We start from the raw sequence: 14,895 nt of genomic DNA on the forward strand, positions 1-14,895 counted from the left end.
AAAAGATTAAAAACAGTGCATTACAAAAACAAAAATCAAATAAAATTCCTTAAGTGGCACTTCTGAAAGCTGAACTGACACTACCAGAAGAAATTTAGGCCAGTTAAGATAGGATGTCTTTACTCGATTGGTCATTAAAGGCATCCATTTGTTTCTAATGTGCATTTATAATTGCTTCTTGATTGAAAAATAGAACAAGGTTTTTGCTAGGCGTCCTTATGACAATGACTAGACAACCAGAGATCCAACTGGCTTAGCCCTCCTTATCAAAAAGTACATTTCCAATAAGAATATACTTCCATGGTTGAAATGAAGACAAAATAAAGTACCACCAGGGGTTGCAAAGAGTATATATTTACAATGTTTCTACCCCGTTCGAATTGTTTGTTGTTTTGCATTTGCTATATTTTTAGTTTCTCCCCACAAAGGGCGGTATGAAAGACTGATTTCAAAATCATGTTAAAATGAAATATGCTTTGATTTGCATTAGCAGTCGGTTATAGAAAGATTATACTTTGAGAGCCCTTGGCATGAGGTTGATAAATCAAGTTTGTATCTACAATCAATATTTTGCTATAAGTTAGCTTGGTATATAAGCAGTGCAATGCCATATTTCAGGGGCAAAATGCAAAAGAACTGTTTGGTTCTTTCTTGAGGCTGATGACTGAAGCAAGAAATTGATACACTTCTCTTGCTGGAAGTCAAGAGAAATGGTACCAACATCGAGGGGAAGAGAAAGGTTCTTCCTAGGGTTAGGGATCAAAGAGCAACAATAAAAACCCAATAACTTTTTTTTTAAAATGGTACCCCAATACGAGGAATAGAAACGACAATTTGTACATTCTGATTGCACTGAACATTTTATATGTCGTCATGTGTCATCAGACAGGAGGCATCTTGACTGATAATTTTCACATTAGATCGCATAAGCCTCTCTGGTTGTCTTCAGCTTTCAGTTTCCTGTAAAAGAGGCAGTATTGTTAAACTTGAAGATAAATCACAAGAGTATTGACTCGTCTTGTTTTTTAGGCATTTATTCTTACAGTCTAATGGTTTTTTTTTTTTCACTCATTCACTGGCATAAGTTGAAAAGTACTCATGACAACTAATTCATCTATCAACTTTAGTTGTCTTGATAGCAAATCCAACAGTTCTCTAACAAGCACCAAACTGTTTTGCACTGTGCCTCAGTGTTGTGGGGGCAGAACACAGGGCTCTGCAGGAGAAGGAATATGCTGAGTTCTCCATCCCTCTCCATCTCAACTCAATCCTATAACTCTGCCTTTGTTGACTTTAAATATTAGAATTAACTATAATGATTTTTTATCCTCCAAGAGGGTTTTCCTATATAAAACAGGCAAATTTGACAAAAAAAATCTCCCCAAAGCATTTGCAGCAGGAAAGACTTTTTCCAAACTTCAAAATCAAAATACATTTGGCTTTAGACAGCATTCAATCAGACATGATTGGTTCTAATATTTTCTTCATTTATTATGAAGTTATAGTTTAATCCTCACCATCTATTTGAGGCTAAATATATTTGTAATAGGAAAAATTTATTCTGTGCTGATTTTTTATTAAATGTAGAAAACAATAATTTTTAAAAGGGAGGGGATTTTATAATATGACATGACTTGCAATTCTATCGTGCATCATAATTTATAGATTCCAATAAGGGAGGAAATATTTGAATATTTAAAAGAATGAAGGTGGAAGATATTATCCAGGGCTGGGGCTGTGGCTCAGTGGTAGAGGACTTGACTCAAATGGGTAAGGCACTGGGTTCGGTCCTCAGCACCACATAAAAATAAATAAATAAATAAATGAGGATATTGTTTCCCATCTACAACTAAAATATATACAATATATATATATATATATATATATATATATATATATATATATATATAAAGTTGTGTGTCCAAATCAGCTAAATTGATCCTGGTGATTGCTAGACTGACAGGTAACATGGGCTACGCACTCTCACATTATAAAACTCCATCACCTCACTGAGTTTTCATATAACAATAGGAATTACAGTATATCTAGATCTATAATTCTTATTTCCCATCATTATCTTTGCCATGTATATTTCTTATCTGAAAATATCTTCAAAGAAACTACTACTGACATTTAAAATTATAAAATACATTTCAAGAAAATCCTTATATGCTCAGAAGTTTAGTTTTTGACATCACAAACATTAGGGTATAGAGAAGTGTGTAATAAAAATAGTAATGTTTCTGCACACTGATGGATATTCCTAATTTTGAGGTTGACATATTAACTACAGTCTAATGAGGAAAAAAATTGGGAACAAAATAGAGATACCTCTAATTCTTCATTATTATCTTCTCCTCTTTCATATCCTCCAAGTACTTGCATTTCTGCAATATTTCTTCGACCTACATTTGCTTGTTCTCTTTGTCTGCTTCCTGATCCTCTTGATGACATTGAGCTTGAGGAACTGGGATCTCTGGGATTATTCAATGTTGGAAAAGTAGGTCTACACTAAGGTAGAATATCCTCTGTGTAACAGAATATAATAAATGCATGTGAACACCACTGTGCACTTTCATTGTATAAAGCATCCCTCCTGTCTCGGTAATTCTGAATGGGGAATCATCAGTAACTCCAAAGAATAAATAAGGGTACTATAAAAGCATAATGCATAATGCACACTGGCTTTTGAAAATAAAAGTAGCAAGCCTTGTTTTCCTAGTAGTGGCTGGAGATTTGGATTGACTCCACTCCTAAGCTTATATCCACATCAGAATTCTCTTGGGACTGATAACACTTAAGGAAGTAAACCAAACCTGGAGTCGACTTGGTTTCCAATTCTATGTCATTCACCATGTGATCTCTGATCATTATTTAGGCTTTAGTTTCCATTTTTTTCCCAAAAAAGTGATAATAGAATCTACTTAGAGAAGCTCCTGGTGTTGATATAAATACAGATAAGATAGTGAAATATACATGTAAGCTACAGAGTGTTCTTAAAAGGAATCAGCAGAAATGAAACCCAGTCTTCTAGAACTACTAAATAAGAGCCAAGCCTGGGTTTACTCCCCAGCCACAGAGGTAGTCAATGTGTATGCCTTATGGAACTCTGGACTTCAGAAGCCTGCCATTATTGCTGACTTTAAAACACAAGGCATGCTCGTCAATGTCTAGCTAGTATCTGAATTTCTATCTCCAGACTATTTTCAATTTACTGCAACTTTTATTGAAGATGCACCATTCAATTGGTCACATTTCTTTGTATCCTGTCCACTCTACCCTCTGAGCATGAAAGACATCAAAACCAATCTCTTCTACATGCTTCCCCCCACCCTGAAATGCTTCCTCTGCCATCCACATTGTCTGAAGAAACCCCACTTCTTCTGACATGCCCACTGGTACTCTTCCTAGAGGAAGGGTCAGGTTAGAAGACTTGCCGCTCACTCACAGCACCACTTCTAAATGATCACTCCTCCAATCTCGCACAAAATAACATTGTCCTCCTCCAAGTCTGAGCCATCTATCATTCTACTTCATCCGCAGATGGGACTCATGGGGGTGTCCCAGACCATAAGGATGAACTCTCAGGCAACTTCTCTTCAGAGACTTGGTCACCTGAGGCCTTAGCCCTCTGTCCCTGTTTCAGAAACCTTTTTTTTTCTATTGATTCCAGTTTTACCTGATATATCTGTACCTATAATACATTAAAAATATTTTCTGCTAAAACTTTGCTTTACCCTCTTTTCTGTAGGAATCAATACCTTCTTTCTTCACTGCTCAGCTGAGCTTCTTGAAAAGCAATTTTGACTCAGTATTGGTAGTTACAACTCCCAATCACTCCGTCTCCCCTGAAATCTATTCATGCCCACATTACTACTGTAAAACTCAAAAAAAAAAATGGATAATGCTAACCAAGTTTCATTCCTTAATCTCTGGACTTCTCACTGCCCTTATCATTTAAATGTTTCTATTCTCTTAGTTCCAGTACTCCTTCCTTCCTGACCAATTTTCCGGAGAATGCTTTTGATTTTAAGAAGTGCCTCTTGCATGCCAGCACCCTATAGTTCTCTTCTGTCAGCCCAGTGCCTCTTATTCAGATAGTATGCTATCTCTCCCATTAATCCTGGGTGATTTCTGTCACTATTATAGATTGAAACTTTTCCAGAATATAATTGCCATGAGGACAGGTGTTTTTGTCAGCTTCACATATTGATATATTCCCCGTTTGACATAGGTCATTAATAAGTAGTTTCAAATGCATGATTGAGTGAGCACCTTTAACTGCTATTTTCATCATTAGGTAACATTCATTTATATTTTTGACTCCCAAATTATGTCCGAATCTTTGGGCCCCACAGCCAGCCTAACTGAACACCTCCTCAGATTCAGCATACAGACAATGATCTCATCCTGCCCATCTCCCTGAGATTTCATCCCCCTTTCTATTCTCTAGTACAACTACTGGTATCACTAATCACTAGGATATTCAAGGTAGAAAATTTGTATTGCCTGAGATTCTTTCAAAAACCTTCCTGTATGTCTTAAATGTACTTCCTCCATATATTTAAACATACAACAAGTAAGGATGATTTTGACTCTAAGAGTTTCTTGAATTTTCCTAATAACTCATCAATTCTCCGATATCCTGGTTTAAATTCTCTGTATCTCTTGTGTGGGAATTGTACACATCTTCTAACACATCTCTGCCTCTACAGCTGTTACCATATAAACCAGCTTCTCTCAACATCCTTCCTCTTTCTATGATCTATGGGCGCCTATGATTTAAGCCTTCTTCACCTCAAGAGCTTCATCTTTGCACTTTTATTGATTGAATTTCCTACAATCTCCCCAATGGGACCATATAGCTTTAAACGCTGACTTTTCCACGTGAACAATCCACTTTCCTTGCCTGGCTAAATCCCACCCATGCTCAAACACTCAGTTTACATGTCAGTTGAATAGTTCTTTACTAACCTTCCATCTCCCACAACAGTGAGTTAATTGTCCCTGTTTCAGACTTTCAAGTAGCATAATACCATGAAAAGTATACTGAATATAAAATAAAAATATTCATTTGACTGAGACTTTAGGGCTGCCTAGAGGCTCAATGGTCAGCAATGATGGCCCTAGGGAGGCTGCAGAAATTTAAAAATTAAATAAAAATATCCGTGAATTTATAGATTATCTGTCTCTCTCTTTCTGACTTCAGTTCCTTAGGGTCAAGGTTCATGCTTACACAAATCTCAGGACTTAGTACAATAATTAATAGCATAGTGGGCATTTGATAGATGCAGAAATAAATTGAACTCACAGAGGTAAATGCCAGCAAAAAGATCAGATGTTCAAGTCTCAAAAACCACTCTTCTTAATTAAAAAGTACCATACATTACACATGTAAATCAGCATGCCTCTTTCATTATAAATAATGTAAGTTGAATTATGAAGGTGAAAATTACAGCAAGCATAGAAATGATAATCTAATGACACATACAGAGGGCCATGGTTCAAAAAAAAAAAATCTGAAAAGCAGTATACTCAATACTTTTCATGAAACAGAAAGAATTTCTTGTTTCAAGATTAATGGTTCCAGAGCTGGGGTTATGGCTCATCCGTAGAAGGCTCTCCTAACACTTGTGAGGTGCTGGGTTTGATCCTCAACACCACATAAAAATAAATAAATAAAATAAAGGTATTGTGTCCAACTACAACTAAAAAATATACATATATATCTTAAAAAAAAGGTTAATGGTTCCAGTCTTAGTTCACTCATTAAATTTCTGAAGATCAATGTTTAAATTTTCTTTCTTTGTCCCAATTTTGTGACACCAAGATCCTTACCAGGCTTGTAAAGTTTCCTCCTGAGGAATCCCACCTACTTTGGAGAGAGAGATTGCTCTGAGCAGGAAATCGGTCTACAGTTTCTGGCAAGATATAAAATTCATAACTTACATCGTGACTTTTTATTGATGAATCAGTACTTTGAGCACTGTCACCATGAGCCAAAAGCTCAGGTCCAGATCCACTCAACTTAATTGATTTAAAAATAAGCAAGCACATTACTGAAATTTTGGGTTGTGGTGACGTCTCCAGGGGTTTGTGGTCCCAGAGTGGAGGTGACTGAAGAGCAAAACAGAACTCTCTACCTCACTGCTGAGTGCACACATGCAGTAGGAGTCCAGGCTTCAGTCCCTGAAAAAAGCCAAACTACCCTCCATGTTGAAGGGAAGTTCACGACTGCCCAGATGCCCACAGTGGATAGAGCAACAGACGGATGTCAGAGCTTACCACGACATAATCTCTATAGGGAAGTACCCTCAGCTTTCCTGTCTACTACCCTCTCTCTTTCCTGACTCCTCCTTCAAGCGAATTTTGTTCTTGAATCTCTTCCTCTTAAATGGTTTCTTCTCCTTATTTATAAAGTACATGTTCAAATCCCTCATCCTCAAAGATTTCCACCAATTTGACTTTCCTGCCAACTCTACTGCAGCCCTTCCTTCTCTTCAACTCAATTTTCTGGAAAGAGGTTTTGCTCAACACCTCCCTTTCCAAATTTCCATTCACTTTTCAATCCTCTGAATTCTGGCTCCTATTGTGCATACTGCGCTGAAGAGTTTTGTTTGTTTTAATACTACTAGTACTCATGGGTGATGTATTACAAAAATCCTTTCCTCCTCCATTATTTCCAGTTTATTTTTTGGGGGGGGGCGGGCAATGCTGAAGGTCAACTCAAAGCCGCTCATATGTGTTAGCAAGCTCTCTACCCCTGAGCCACACCCCAACATTAGCACACTATGTTCAAAACCCTGGATAATTTTGATTATTATCTGTAGACAGGACAATCTCAGTTTCCTTTACAGAGCATGGATTCTCTGCCTACTTTCTAATTATAATCTTCTGTGGCTGGCAGTGACACTTTGGGACATCTCACTAGAAACTATTGTACTTGTCTCTTCCTATTACCACATTCACCAATCTCCTCTAAGTAGATTAAAAACAAAGTTAACAGAATACTACAAATTAGTCTTGAGGTTTTTTTCTCCCTGAGAACTGATGGCTAACCATTTACCAGCATATCACTGCTGATATTTAGCTTTTGTAAATCACAATTATCACCTCTGGGTCCTTGGTTCCAAAATCTACTCTACCCACAACCTTCCTCCTGATCTTTAAAAACAATCTTCTACATTCTTATTGATTTTCTTTATATCTATGCTCTTGTCAGCATCTTCATTTAAGACTAAATTTATTTTCCCCATGAAAATTATTATTTTTTTCTTTTTTCTATATTGGTTTATATAATTGTGCTCAATTATATTACAACTCAGACAGGGCCACCTAATCAACATTTGGATAATTGTCTTTAACTGGATTACTTCAATTTACATTCTGACATCTGATGAGTCATCAAGTCCTATTGGGCCCATCTCTGAAATGCAGATGTAGGCTGTTCTCTCCTTTTCATTCAATCCATTTTAATTCAGTGCTTTCACATTTTATGCCTGGATGATCACTGCACTATTCCACCTGGTTCCAGTCTCTTTCTGTGCCATACAGCCCAGGCAGTTATTTTGCTAAAGTCAAATCTGATTGCTATTTCTCACTCAGAATTCTTTATTGGCTCACTATATCCTATAACATAAATCCCAAACTCTTTTGAAGAGTACCTCTGGCCTTTCCAATCTAATTACCTTTTCTATTTTTACCATTTTTCCATTTATCCCCTGGCCTTAAGCATCCTATTCTTCAACCAAACTGGAAACCACTGTTCATCAAACATTCATTTTCACAATTTCATGTTTTTGTTTGGCCTATATTCTCTATCTGATATCTTGTTTCACCTATGGAACCTGTTGAAATTATTCTTTAGCTTTAGATTTCATGGAGGAAAATAATTTCCACCTTGAATTAGGATGCTGACAAGAACACAGATATAAAGAAAATCAATAAGAATGTAGACGGTTGGTTTTAAAGATCAGGAGAAAAGTTGTGGGTGGAGTGAATTTCAGAACCAAGGACACAGAGGTGATAACTGTGTAATTTACAAAAGCCAGGGTACATGCCTGGCTCCATGATAAGGAGCGAACTTCTTGATCTTACCTCTCTTCATATAGCCCTAGGTAGCCTGTGTGCCTTGCACTGTGTTTTCTCATCTGTGTTTTCTATGCATAAGTAAATAAGTACCTTGGATGAGATGAGTCTTTGCTGGTGGAAGGTCTCGCTTTGCTGCCTTGTTTCCTCGTCCTTTCCCATCATTTTGCTGTTCCTGTGCTTCTCTGGGATCACCCGGGTTTGTTCGCAGGTCAGCAACCTGCCTTCCGTCCAATACTTCTCTCCCCTTGTAACTGCCTCCATTTCGATCTGACGATCTGTCTGTTCTGGTTTCAGCAGAAGGGAGTTTTGGCACCATTACAGGTCGTACCTCCAGCTGTGCCTTGGATTGGACAGTAGGTGATTTTATAGCAGGTGGTGGCACTGGGGGAGGTGGAAGATCTAAAAAGAAATATTTAAAATATTTTAAGAAGTTTGCCACTTAGAAAATAATCAAATATTACTGGAGTCACATTCAACCGTGAAATATTGTATCTTAAAGGAACCAGATGAAGACAGCCAATGGATAAGACAACTGCCAAATTCAATGTTCTCTCATTGTCTAGCAAGGGACTACTGAATGACAGGGTGGGGACGTAGAGATTATCTTCTGGGACAGACAGTACTGAGCACAGGTACTGTAATTTCTCCTACTCCATTTAGGGCAAGACTTCCTAATTGATTTCAGCATAATATTGTTGAACCCAGATACAAGTGCTCTTACACCCTCAGATAACCACACCAGATTGAGTGAACATGGCACTTCAGTTGAGATTTACTGGCCATTGTCCAATCCAGCCTAAATCCCTTCTTGTTTTGTAGACAAGAAAGCTCCAGATAGTCTTAAAGCTAATTCCAATCTCAAAAGCAGGATACAACAGAATCAGGACTAATGTCTTTGTATTCTAAATTTCTGGTTTAGTGTTCTTTATGCTTCTTCTTTTAATCACATTTATAATCTCACATCCATTGATGGACTCTCTCCCTTCTGTATAGATCTGCGAGTTTTAAGCCACATAATTACTAATATAAATACAGATTGATTACTTCATACATATATGTTGTATATATGTATACTCATAGCTATATTTAAATAATATAAATAATAAACTAATTTAATTTCTTACATTGTAGACATATACAAGAATGAAAGCATAACATTTGATAACTAGAAAATATTTGTTTTATTTAAACAGTACACTCTTTTATTTATTTTTTATTTTTTGGCACTGGGGATTGAACTCAGGGGCACTAAACCACTGAGCCACAACCCCAGCCCTATTTTATGTTTTATTTAGAGACAGGGTCTCACTGAGTTGATTAGCACCTTGCTTTTGCTGAGGTTGGCTTTGAATTCGTGATCCTCCTGCCTCAGCCTCCCGAGACACTGAGATTATGGGCATGTGCCACCATGACCGGCCAGTATACCCTTTAAAAATGAATCATAAACATTCCAGGGAGGAAAGGTAGATATGTCTTAATAATATTTGATAAATTAGTAGAAGATTATGAACAGGTTTTTACAGGTTAGATTGTTTGAGCTATGGTATGAAGGATGGATTAAAATTTTAAAAGTTTCACTTTGGGAGGCCATAATGTTATTACGATTGCTCATATAAGTAATGACAGAAAATGGAACAATGTTGGTGGTTGTTCAAATGAAGAGTATCTTGAGACACTGAGGAAGGAAAAGCAATATCACCTAATGATCAATGGAATATAGCTTGGAGGGGGTGGTGAAGGGAACGTAAGATGACTTTTAGGACTTTAGCCATAGATGGCTAAGTTGATGAGAAAAACATCACCGAAAGTATGGAATGTAGGAATAGGAAGAGATGTTTATGAAGAAAGAGTGTGAGCTCAGTTTTAGAAAAGTGAATGGGAGGAGCTTTAGAGATAGCCAGATAGAGATGTAGGATAGGTAAATCCATATAAAATCTGAATTTCAAGAGTGTCAAAACCAGAGAAACAGAGATTTGGGAATTAACAACATAATTATGTTTTCAGTCATGTCATTAGAGATGTCTATAATAAACAGCCTAAAAAGTATTCATAAAACATTTATTAAATATTTAGTACTTTAAGATTTTAAACAAAAAATACATTTACATAGTAAAAAATTTAAACATTTTTAAGGATTTAAATTTAAAATTACAACATTTAGTAGCTCCCATCTGCATTTCAAATCTTCAATGTTGATTTTACAGAGTAATCAATCTGAACTATTTTCTATAGACCATTCCCCAAAATATAGCACTTTTACATGTTCAAAACACTAGAAAAACTAGGGATAACAGGAACATATCTCAACATTGTAAAGGCTATCTATGCTAAGCCTCAGTCTAGCATCATTCTAAATGGAGAAAAATTAAAGGCATTCTCTCTAAAAACTGGAACAAGACAGGGATGCCCTCTTTCACCACTTCTATTTAACATAGTTCTTGAAACACTGGCAATTAGACAGACAAAAGAAATTAAAGGGATATCTATAGGAAAAGAAGAATTTAAATTAGCACTATTTGCTGATGATATGATTCTATACCTGGAAGGCCAAAAAAGCTCCACCAGAAAACTTCTAGATCTAGTAAATAAATTCAGCAATGTAGCAGGATATAAAATCAAGTCCCATAAATCAAAGGCATTTCTGTATATCAGTGACAAATCCTCTGAGAAGGAAATGAGGAAAACTACCCCATTTAAAATAACCTCAAATAAAAATAAGATACTGGGGAGACAACTTAATGAAAGAGGTGAAAGATCTATACAATGAAAACCACAGAACCCTAAAGAAAGAAATAAAAGAAGACCTTAGAAGATGGAAAGATCTACCTTACTCTTGGATAGGCAGAATTAGTATTATCAAAATGACCATACTACCAAAAGCACTATACAGATTTGATGCAATTTTGATCAAAATCCCAATGGCATTCCTCATAGAAATAGAAAAAACAATCACAAAATTCATCTGAAAAAATAAGAGACCCACCAGAATAGCTAAAGCATCCTTAGCAGGAAGAGTGAAGCAGGTGGCATGACTATACCAGACCTTAAACTATACTATAGAGCAATAGTAATAAAAGCAGCATGGTACTGGCACCAAAACAGACTGGTAGACCAGTGGTACAGAATAGAGGACACAGAGACTAACCCACAAAATTACAATTATATTAGACAAAGGTGCCAAGAACATACATTGGAGAAAAGATATCATCTTCAACAAATGGTGCTGGGAAAACTGGAAATCCATATGCAACAAAATGAAATTAAACCCCTATCTCTCACCTTGCACAAAACTCAACTCAAAGTGGATCAAGGATCTAGGAATTAAACCAGAGACTCTGCATCTAATAGAAGAAAAAGTAGGCCCTAATCTTCATCATGTGGGATTAGGCCCCAACTTCCTTAATAAGACTCCTATAGCACAAGAATTAAAACCAATAATCAATAAATAGGATGGAATCAAACTAAAAAGTTTCATCTCAGTAAAATAAACAATCTGTGAGGTGAACAGAGAACCTACATCTTGGGAGCAAATTTTTACCCCTCACACATCAGATAGAGCACTAATCTCTAGGGTATATAAAGAACTCAAAAAGGTAAGCACCGAAAAACAAATAACCCAATCAACAAATGGGCCAAGGACCTGAACAGACACTTCTAAGAAGAGGATACATAATCAGTCAACAAATATATGGAAAAATGCTCATCATCTCTAGCAATTAAAGAAATGTAAATCAAAACTACTCTAAGATATCATCTTACTCCTGTCAGAATGGCAGCTATTATGAATACAAACAATAATAAGTGTTGGTGAGGATGTGGGGAAAAAGGTACACTCATACATTGCTGGTGGGACTGCATATTGGTGCAGCCAATAAGCAAAGCAGGATGGAAATTCTTTAGAAAACTTAGAATGGATCCACCATTTGACGCAGCTATCCCTCTCCTCAATCTATACCCAAAAGACTTAAAAACATCATACCACAGGGATACAGCCACATCGATGTTTCTAGCAGCACAGTTCACAATAGCTAAACTGTGGAATCAACATAGATGTCCTTCAGTAAATGAATGGATAAAAAAAATGTGGCATATATACACAATGAAATATTACTCAGCAATAAAAGAGAATAAAATCATGGTATTTGCAGGTAAATGGATGGCATTGGAGAAGATAATGCTAAGTGAAGTTAGCCAATCCCAAAAAACAAATGTCAAATGTTTTCTCTGATATGAGGAGGCTGACTCATAGTGGGGTAGGGAGAGGGAGCATGGGAGGAATAGAGGAACTCTAGATAGGGCAGAGGGGTAGGAGGGAAAGGGAGGGGGCAGGGGATTAGCAAGGATGGTGGAATGTGATGGACATCATTATCCAAAGTACATGTATGAAGACAGGAATTGATGTGAATATACTTTGTATACAACCAGATATATGAAAAATTGTGCTGTATATGTATAATAAGAATTGTAATGCATTCCACTGTGATTTATTTAAACAAACAACAACAAAAACAGGGTGGCCAACTCATAAACTCAAAGAAGCAGCATTCATAGTCAAGGACCACCAAAAATGGTCACACATGGGATTAAATATAGTGCTTACCTGATAATCCACAGATGGCAAGCCTGAGAGATTTTTCCAGACACAAGTATATAGCCTTCTGTGTTTAATACATGAATTGGATTGTACTTTTTTTTCTTTTTACCATGTAATCATATATTTTTTATAAATACATACTTTTTTGAGAAGTTTTCATAACAATTTGTTCTATTAATATATAATTAATTTAGCCAATGTCTTCAGAGGAATATGTAGGCTATTTCCAATTATTTTATTATTACTAACAATGGTCTACCAACTATCATTTACATGTACCAATATGAGAAACTTAAACGTTAAAATTGTGACTTGAAGATTGTTACAATAGTATATTGAAGGACCTAGAAAGCATCAGCTTTAATCTAGGAGTCTATTCTTATATTTAAAAGATAATAAATGAACCCTTTATTTTTTCCTAAAAAAGTTGTAAGATTTTCTTAACTAATTTTCTCTTGACATTATAGGCTAAAGTTTAAGGCATTAGGATTCATGGCATTGGTCTTTGAAAGAAGCAGCTTGAACTCACATTTTTTTTTTAGTACCAGCTGCTGTACTTGAGAACCCATTATAAAAAGTGATCAAAGTTTTAATTTCAATTTCTTGTTGTTGGCTTTCAGGGACTTAACATGTTCAAGTGTCATATCAATAGCCTCAACATAGTAGTTAATATGGTGGCCAAAGTAGAGCCAACAGTACTAATTTCTCTCTGATGTTAAAATTCTAAGTATTCTGTCTTGCAACATGGATTGCCACTGTTACTAGTACATGAATTACTTCCTTTGTCCATTATTTAAGTGGATTTTTCAAAAATATTACTTAAAAATAAGTACAAGATGTGTCCTAGATAAGTCCTCCCTCTGCTACTTGTTGATCAAGTTAACAGAAAGAGTTAAAAACCAGACCATAATGAAGGGCCTAAAGGCAGGAAACCCAAGGCAGAGTGCTTTAAATTCAGATTGAACCTGGGACTAAAAACAAGAGGAAGGGAAAAATCCTCATTCAGAGCATACTCTGGCTGTAGATGCATTTCCCTACTCTCTATTTACTGTAAACATAAACCAGATTGTGAACTCAGGTTATCAGGAAACAGATGAGTAAAAGCCACTACCATCAAATCACAAATTATCTGTGTTTATCAACTATCAAATCTAACAATTACCACTAACACAAGATCATACAAAGTCTTGGGAACATATAACTCTTAAGACAAAACCTATTACCACATGTTCCATTAGGTGCTGTCTGTAACACAGGTCAAAAGTAGAACTCAGTGATGATTTAAAGATTCCAACTTCCTGTATATAATCTTCACTGTGTTTAATTGACAATTATAGAGGAATGCTAGCAGGTTTAATTTCTCATATAAACATGTTTGCCCAAGAAATTATTTAGGATTATAAAATGATTATGAACTCAAACCAGGCATAATCACGTGTAAACAATACACCTATGTGAAGTAGTTTTTTCACGTAATTCATGTCATAAAGTACTTCAAATTGGGTTTAAGAACTGGGATTATGGACCTGATTTACGTGTGTGTGTGTGTGTGTGTGTGTGTGTGTGTGTGTATTCTTTCTTTATATAAGAATACTAACTCACTTCTTACACAAGACTCTAAATAACAAATTATATAGCATGTACAGAAATATGTAAGAACATGTGTATGCAGACAATTCTGCCAGCACAGCATTAACTCACTATAGAGATTCTGCATCCTATTTACTTAACTGCTTAAAGTCCCAAGACCTTGTAATTAATGATAAATCAAGTCAAAATAACATCATTCCAAAGAGTGTGGCAAATTTATAGTTTATGAAAAGTACAGCTAGAGAAATAACATAGATTTGGTTTTTAAATCAAGTATGTAAATGTATTGGAAAGGTTGAAAAGAGGGGGTGGGAAGAATCTATTAGAAGGTCCTAGAAATGCACTTGTGCTTGGCTATAACTCCATAAGATTTCAGCTGATAAATATTCATATATTTTAATCCTATCCTCCATCTGGGTTAAACTTGAACGTGGCAAATATGAAATAAATAAATAATCAGATGCTGCCTGTCAGTCTGACTGTGGTGTGAAGCACGATGCCTAGCATTCAGCAGTCCCACAATGCAAGCATTCTGGAGGGGCTGGTAGAATCTTAGGGACCAGAATATGTCCCCCTAAAATTCATATCAAAAAGTCCTAACTCCCCATACCTCAGAATGT

At 36.1% G+C, this 14,895-nt stretch overlaps 1 pseudogene; it reads right to left on the minus strand.

Moving 5' to 3' along the window:
• Positions 1–945: 945 nt before the first annotated feature.
• Positions 946–14,895, minus strand: part of LOC144252700 (roundabout homolog 1-like) — a 145,775-nt pseudogene continuing 131,825 nt past the window's right edge.

Source organism: Urocitellus parryii, unplaced genomic scaffold, assembly GCF_045843805.1.
Source record: "Urocitellus parryii isolate mUroPar1 unplaced genomic scaffold, mUroPar1.hap1 Scaffold_53, whole genome shotgun sequence".
Taxonomy (NCBI): Eukaryota; Metazoa; Chordata; class Mammalia; order Rodentia; family Sciuridae; genus Urocitellus; species Urocitellus parryii.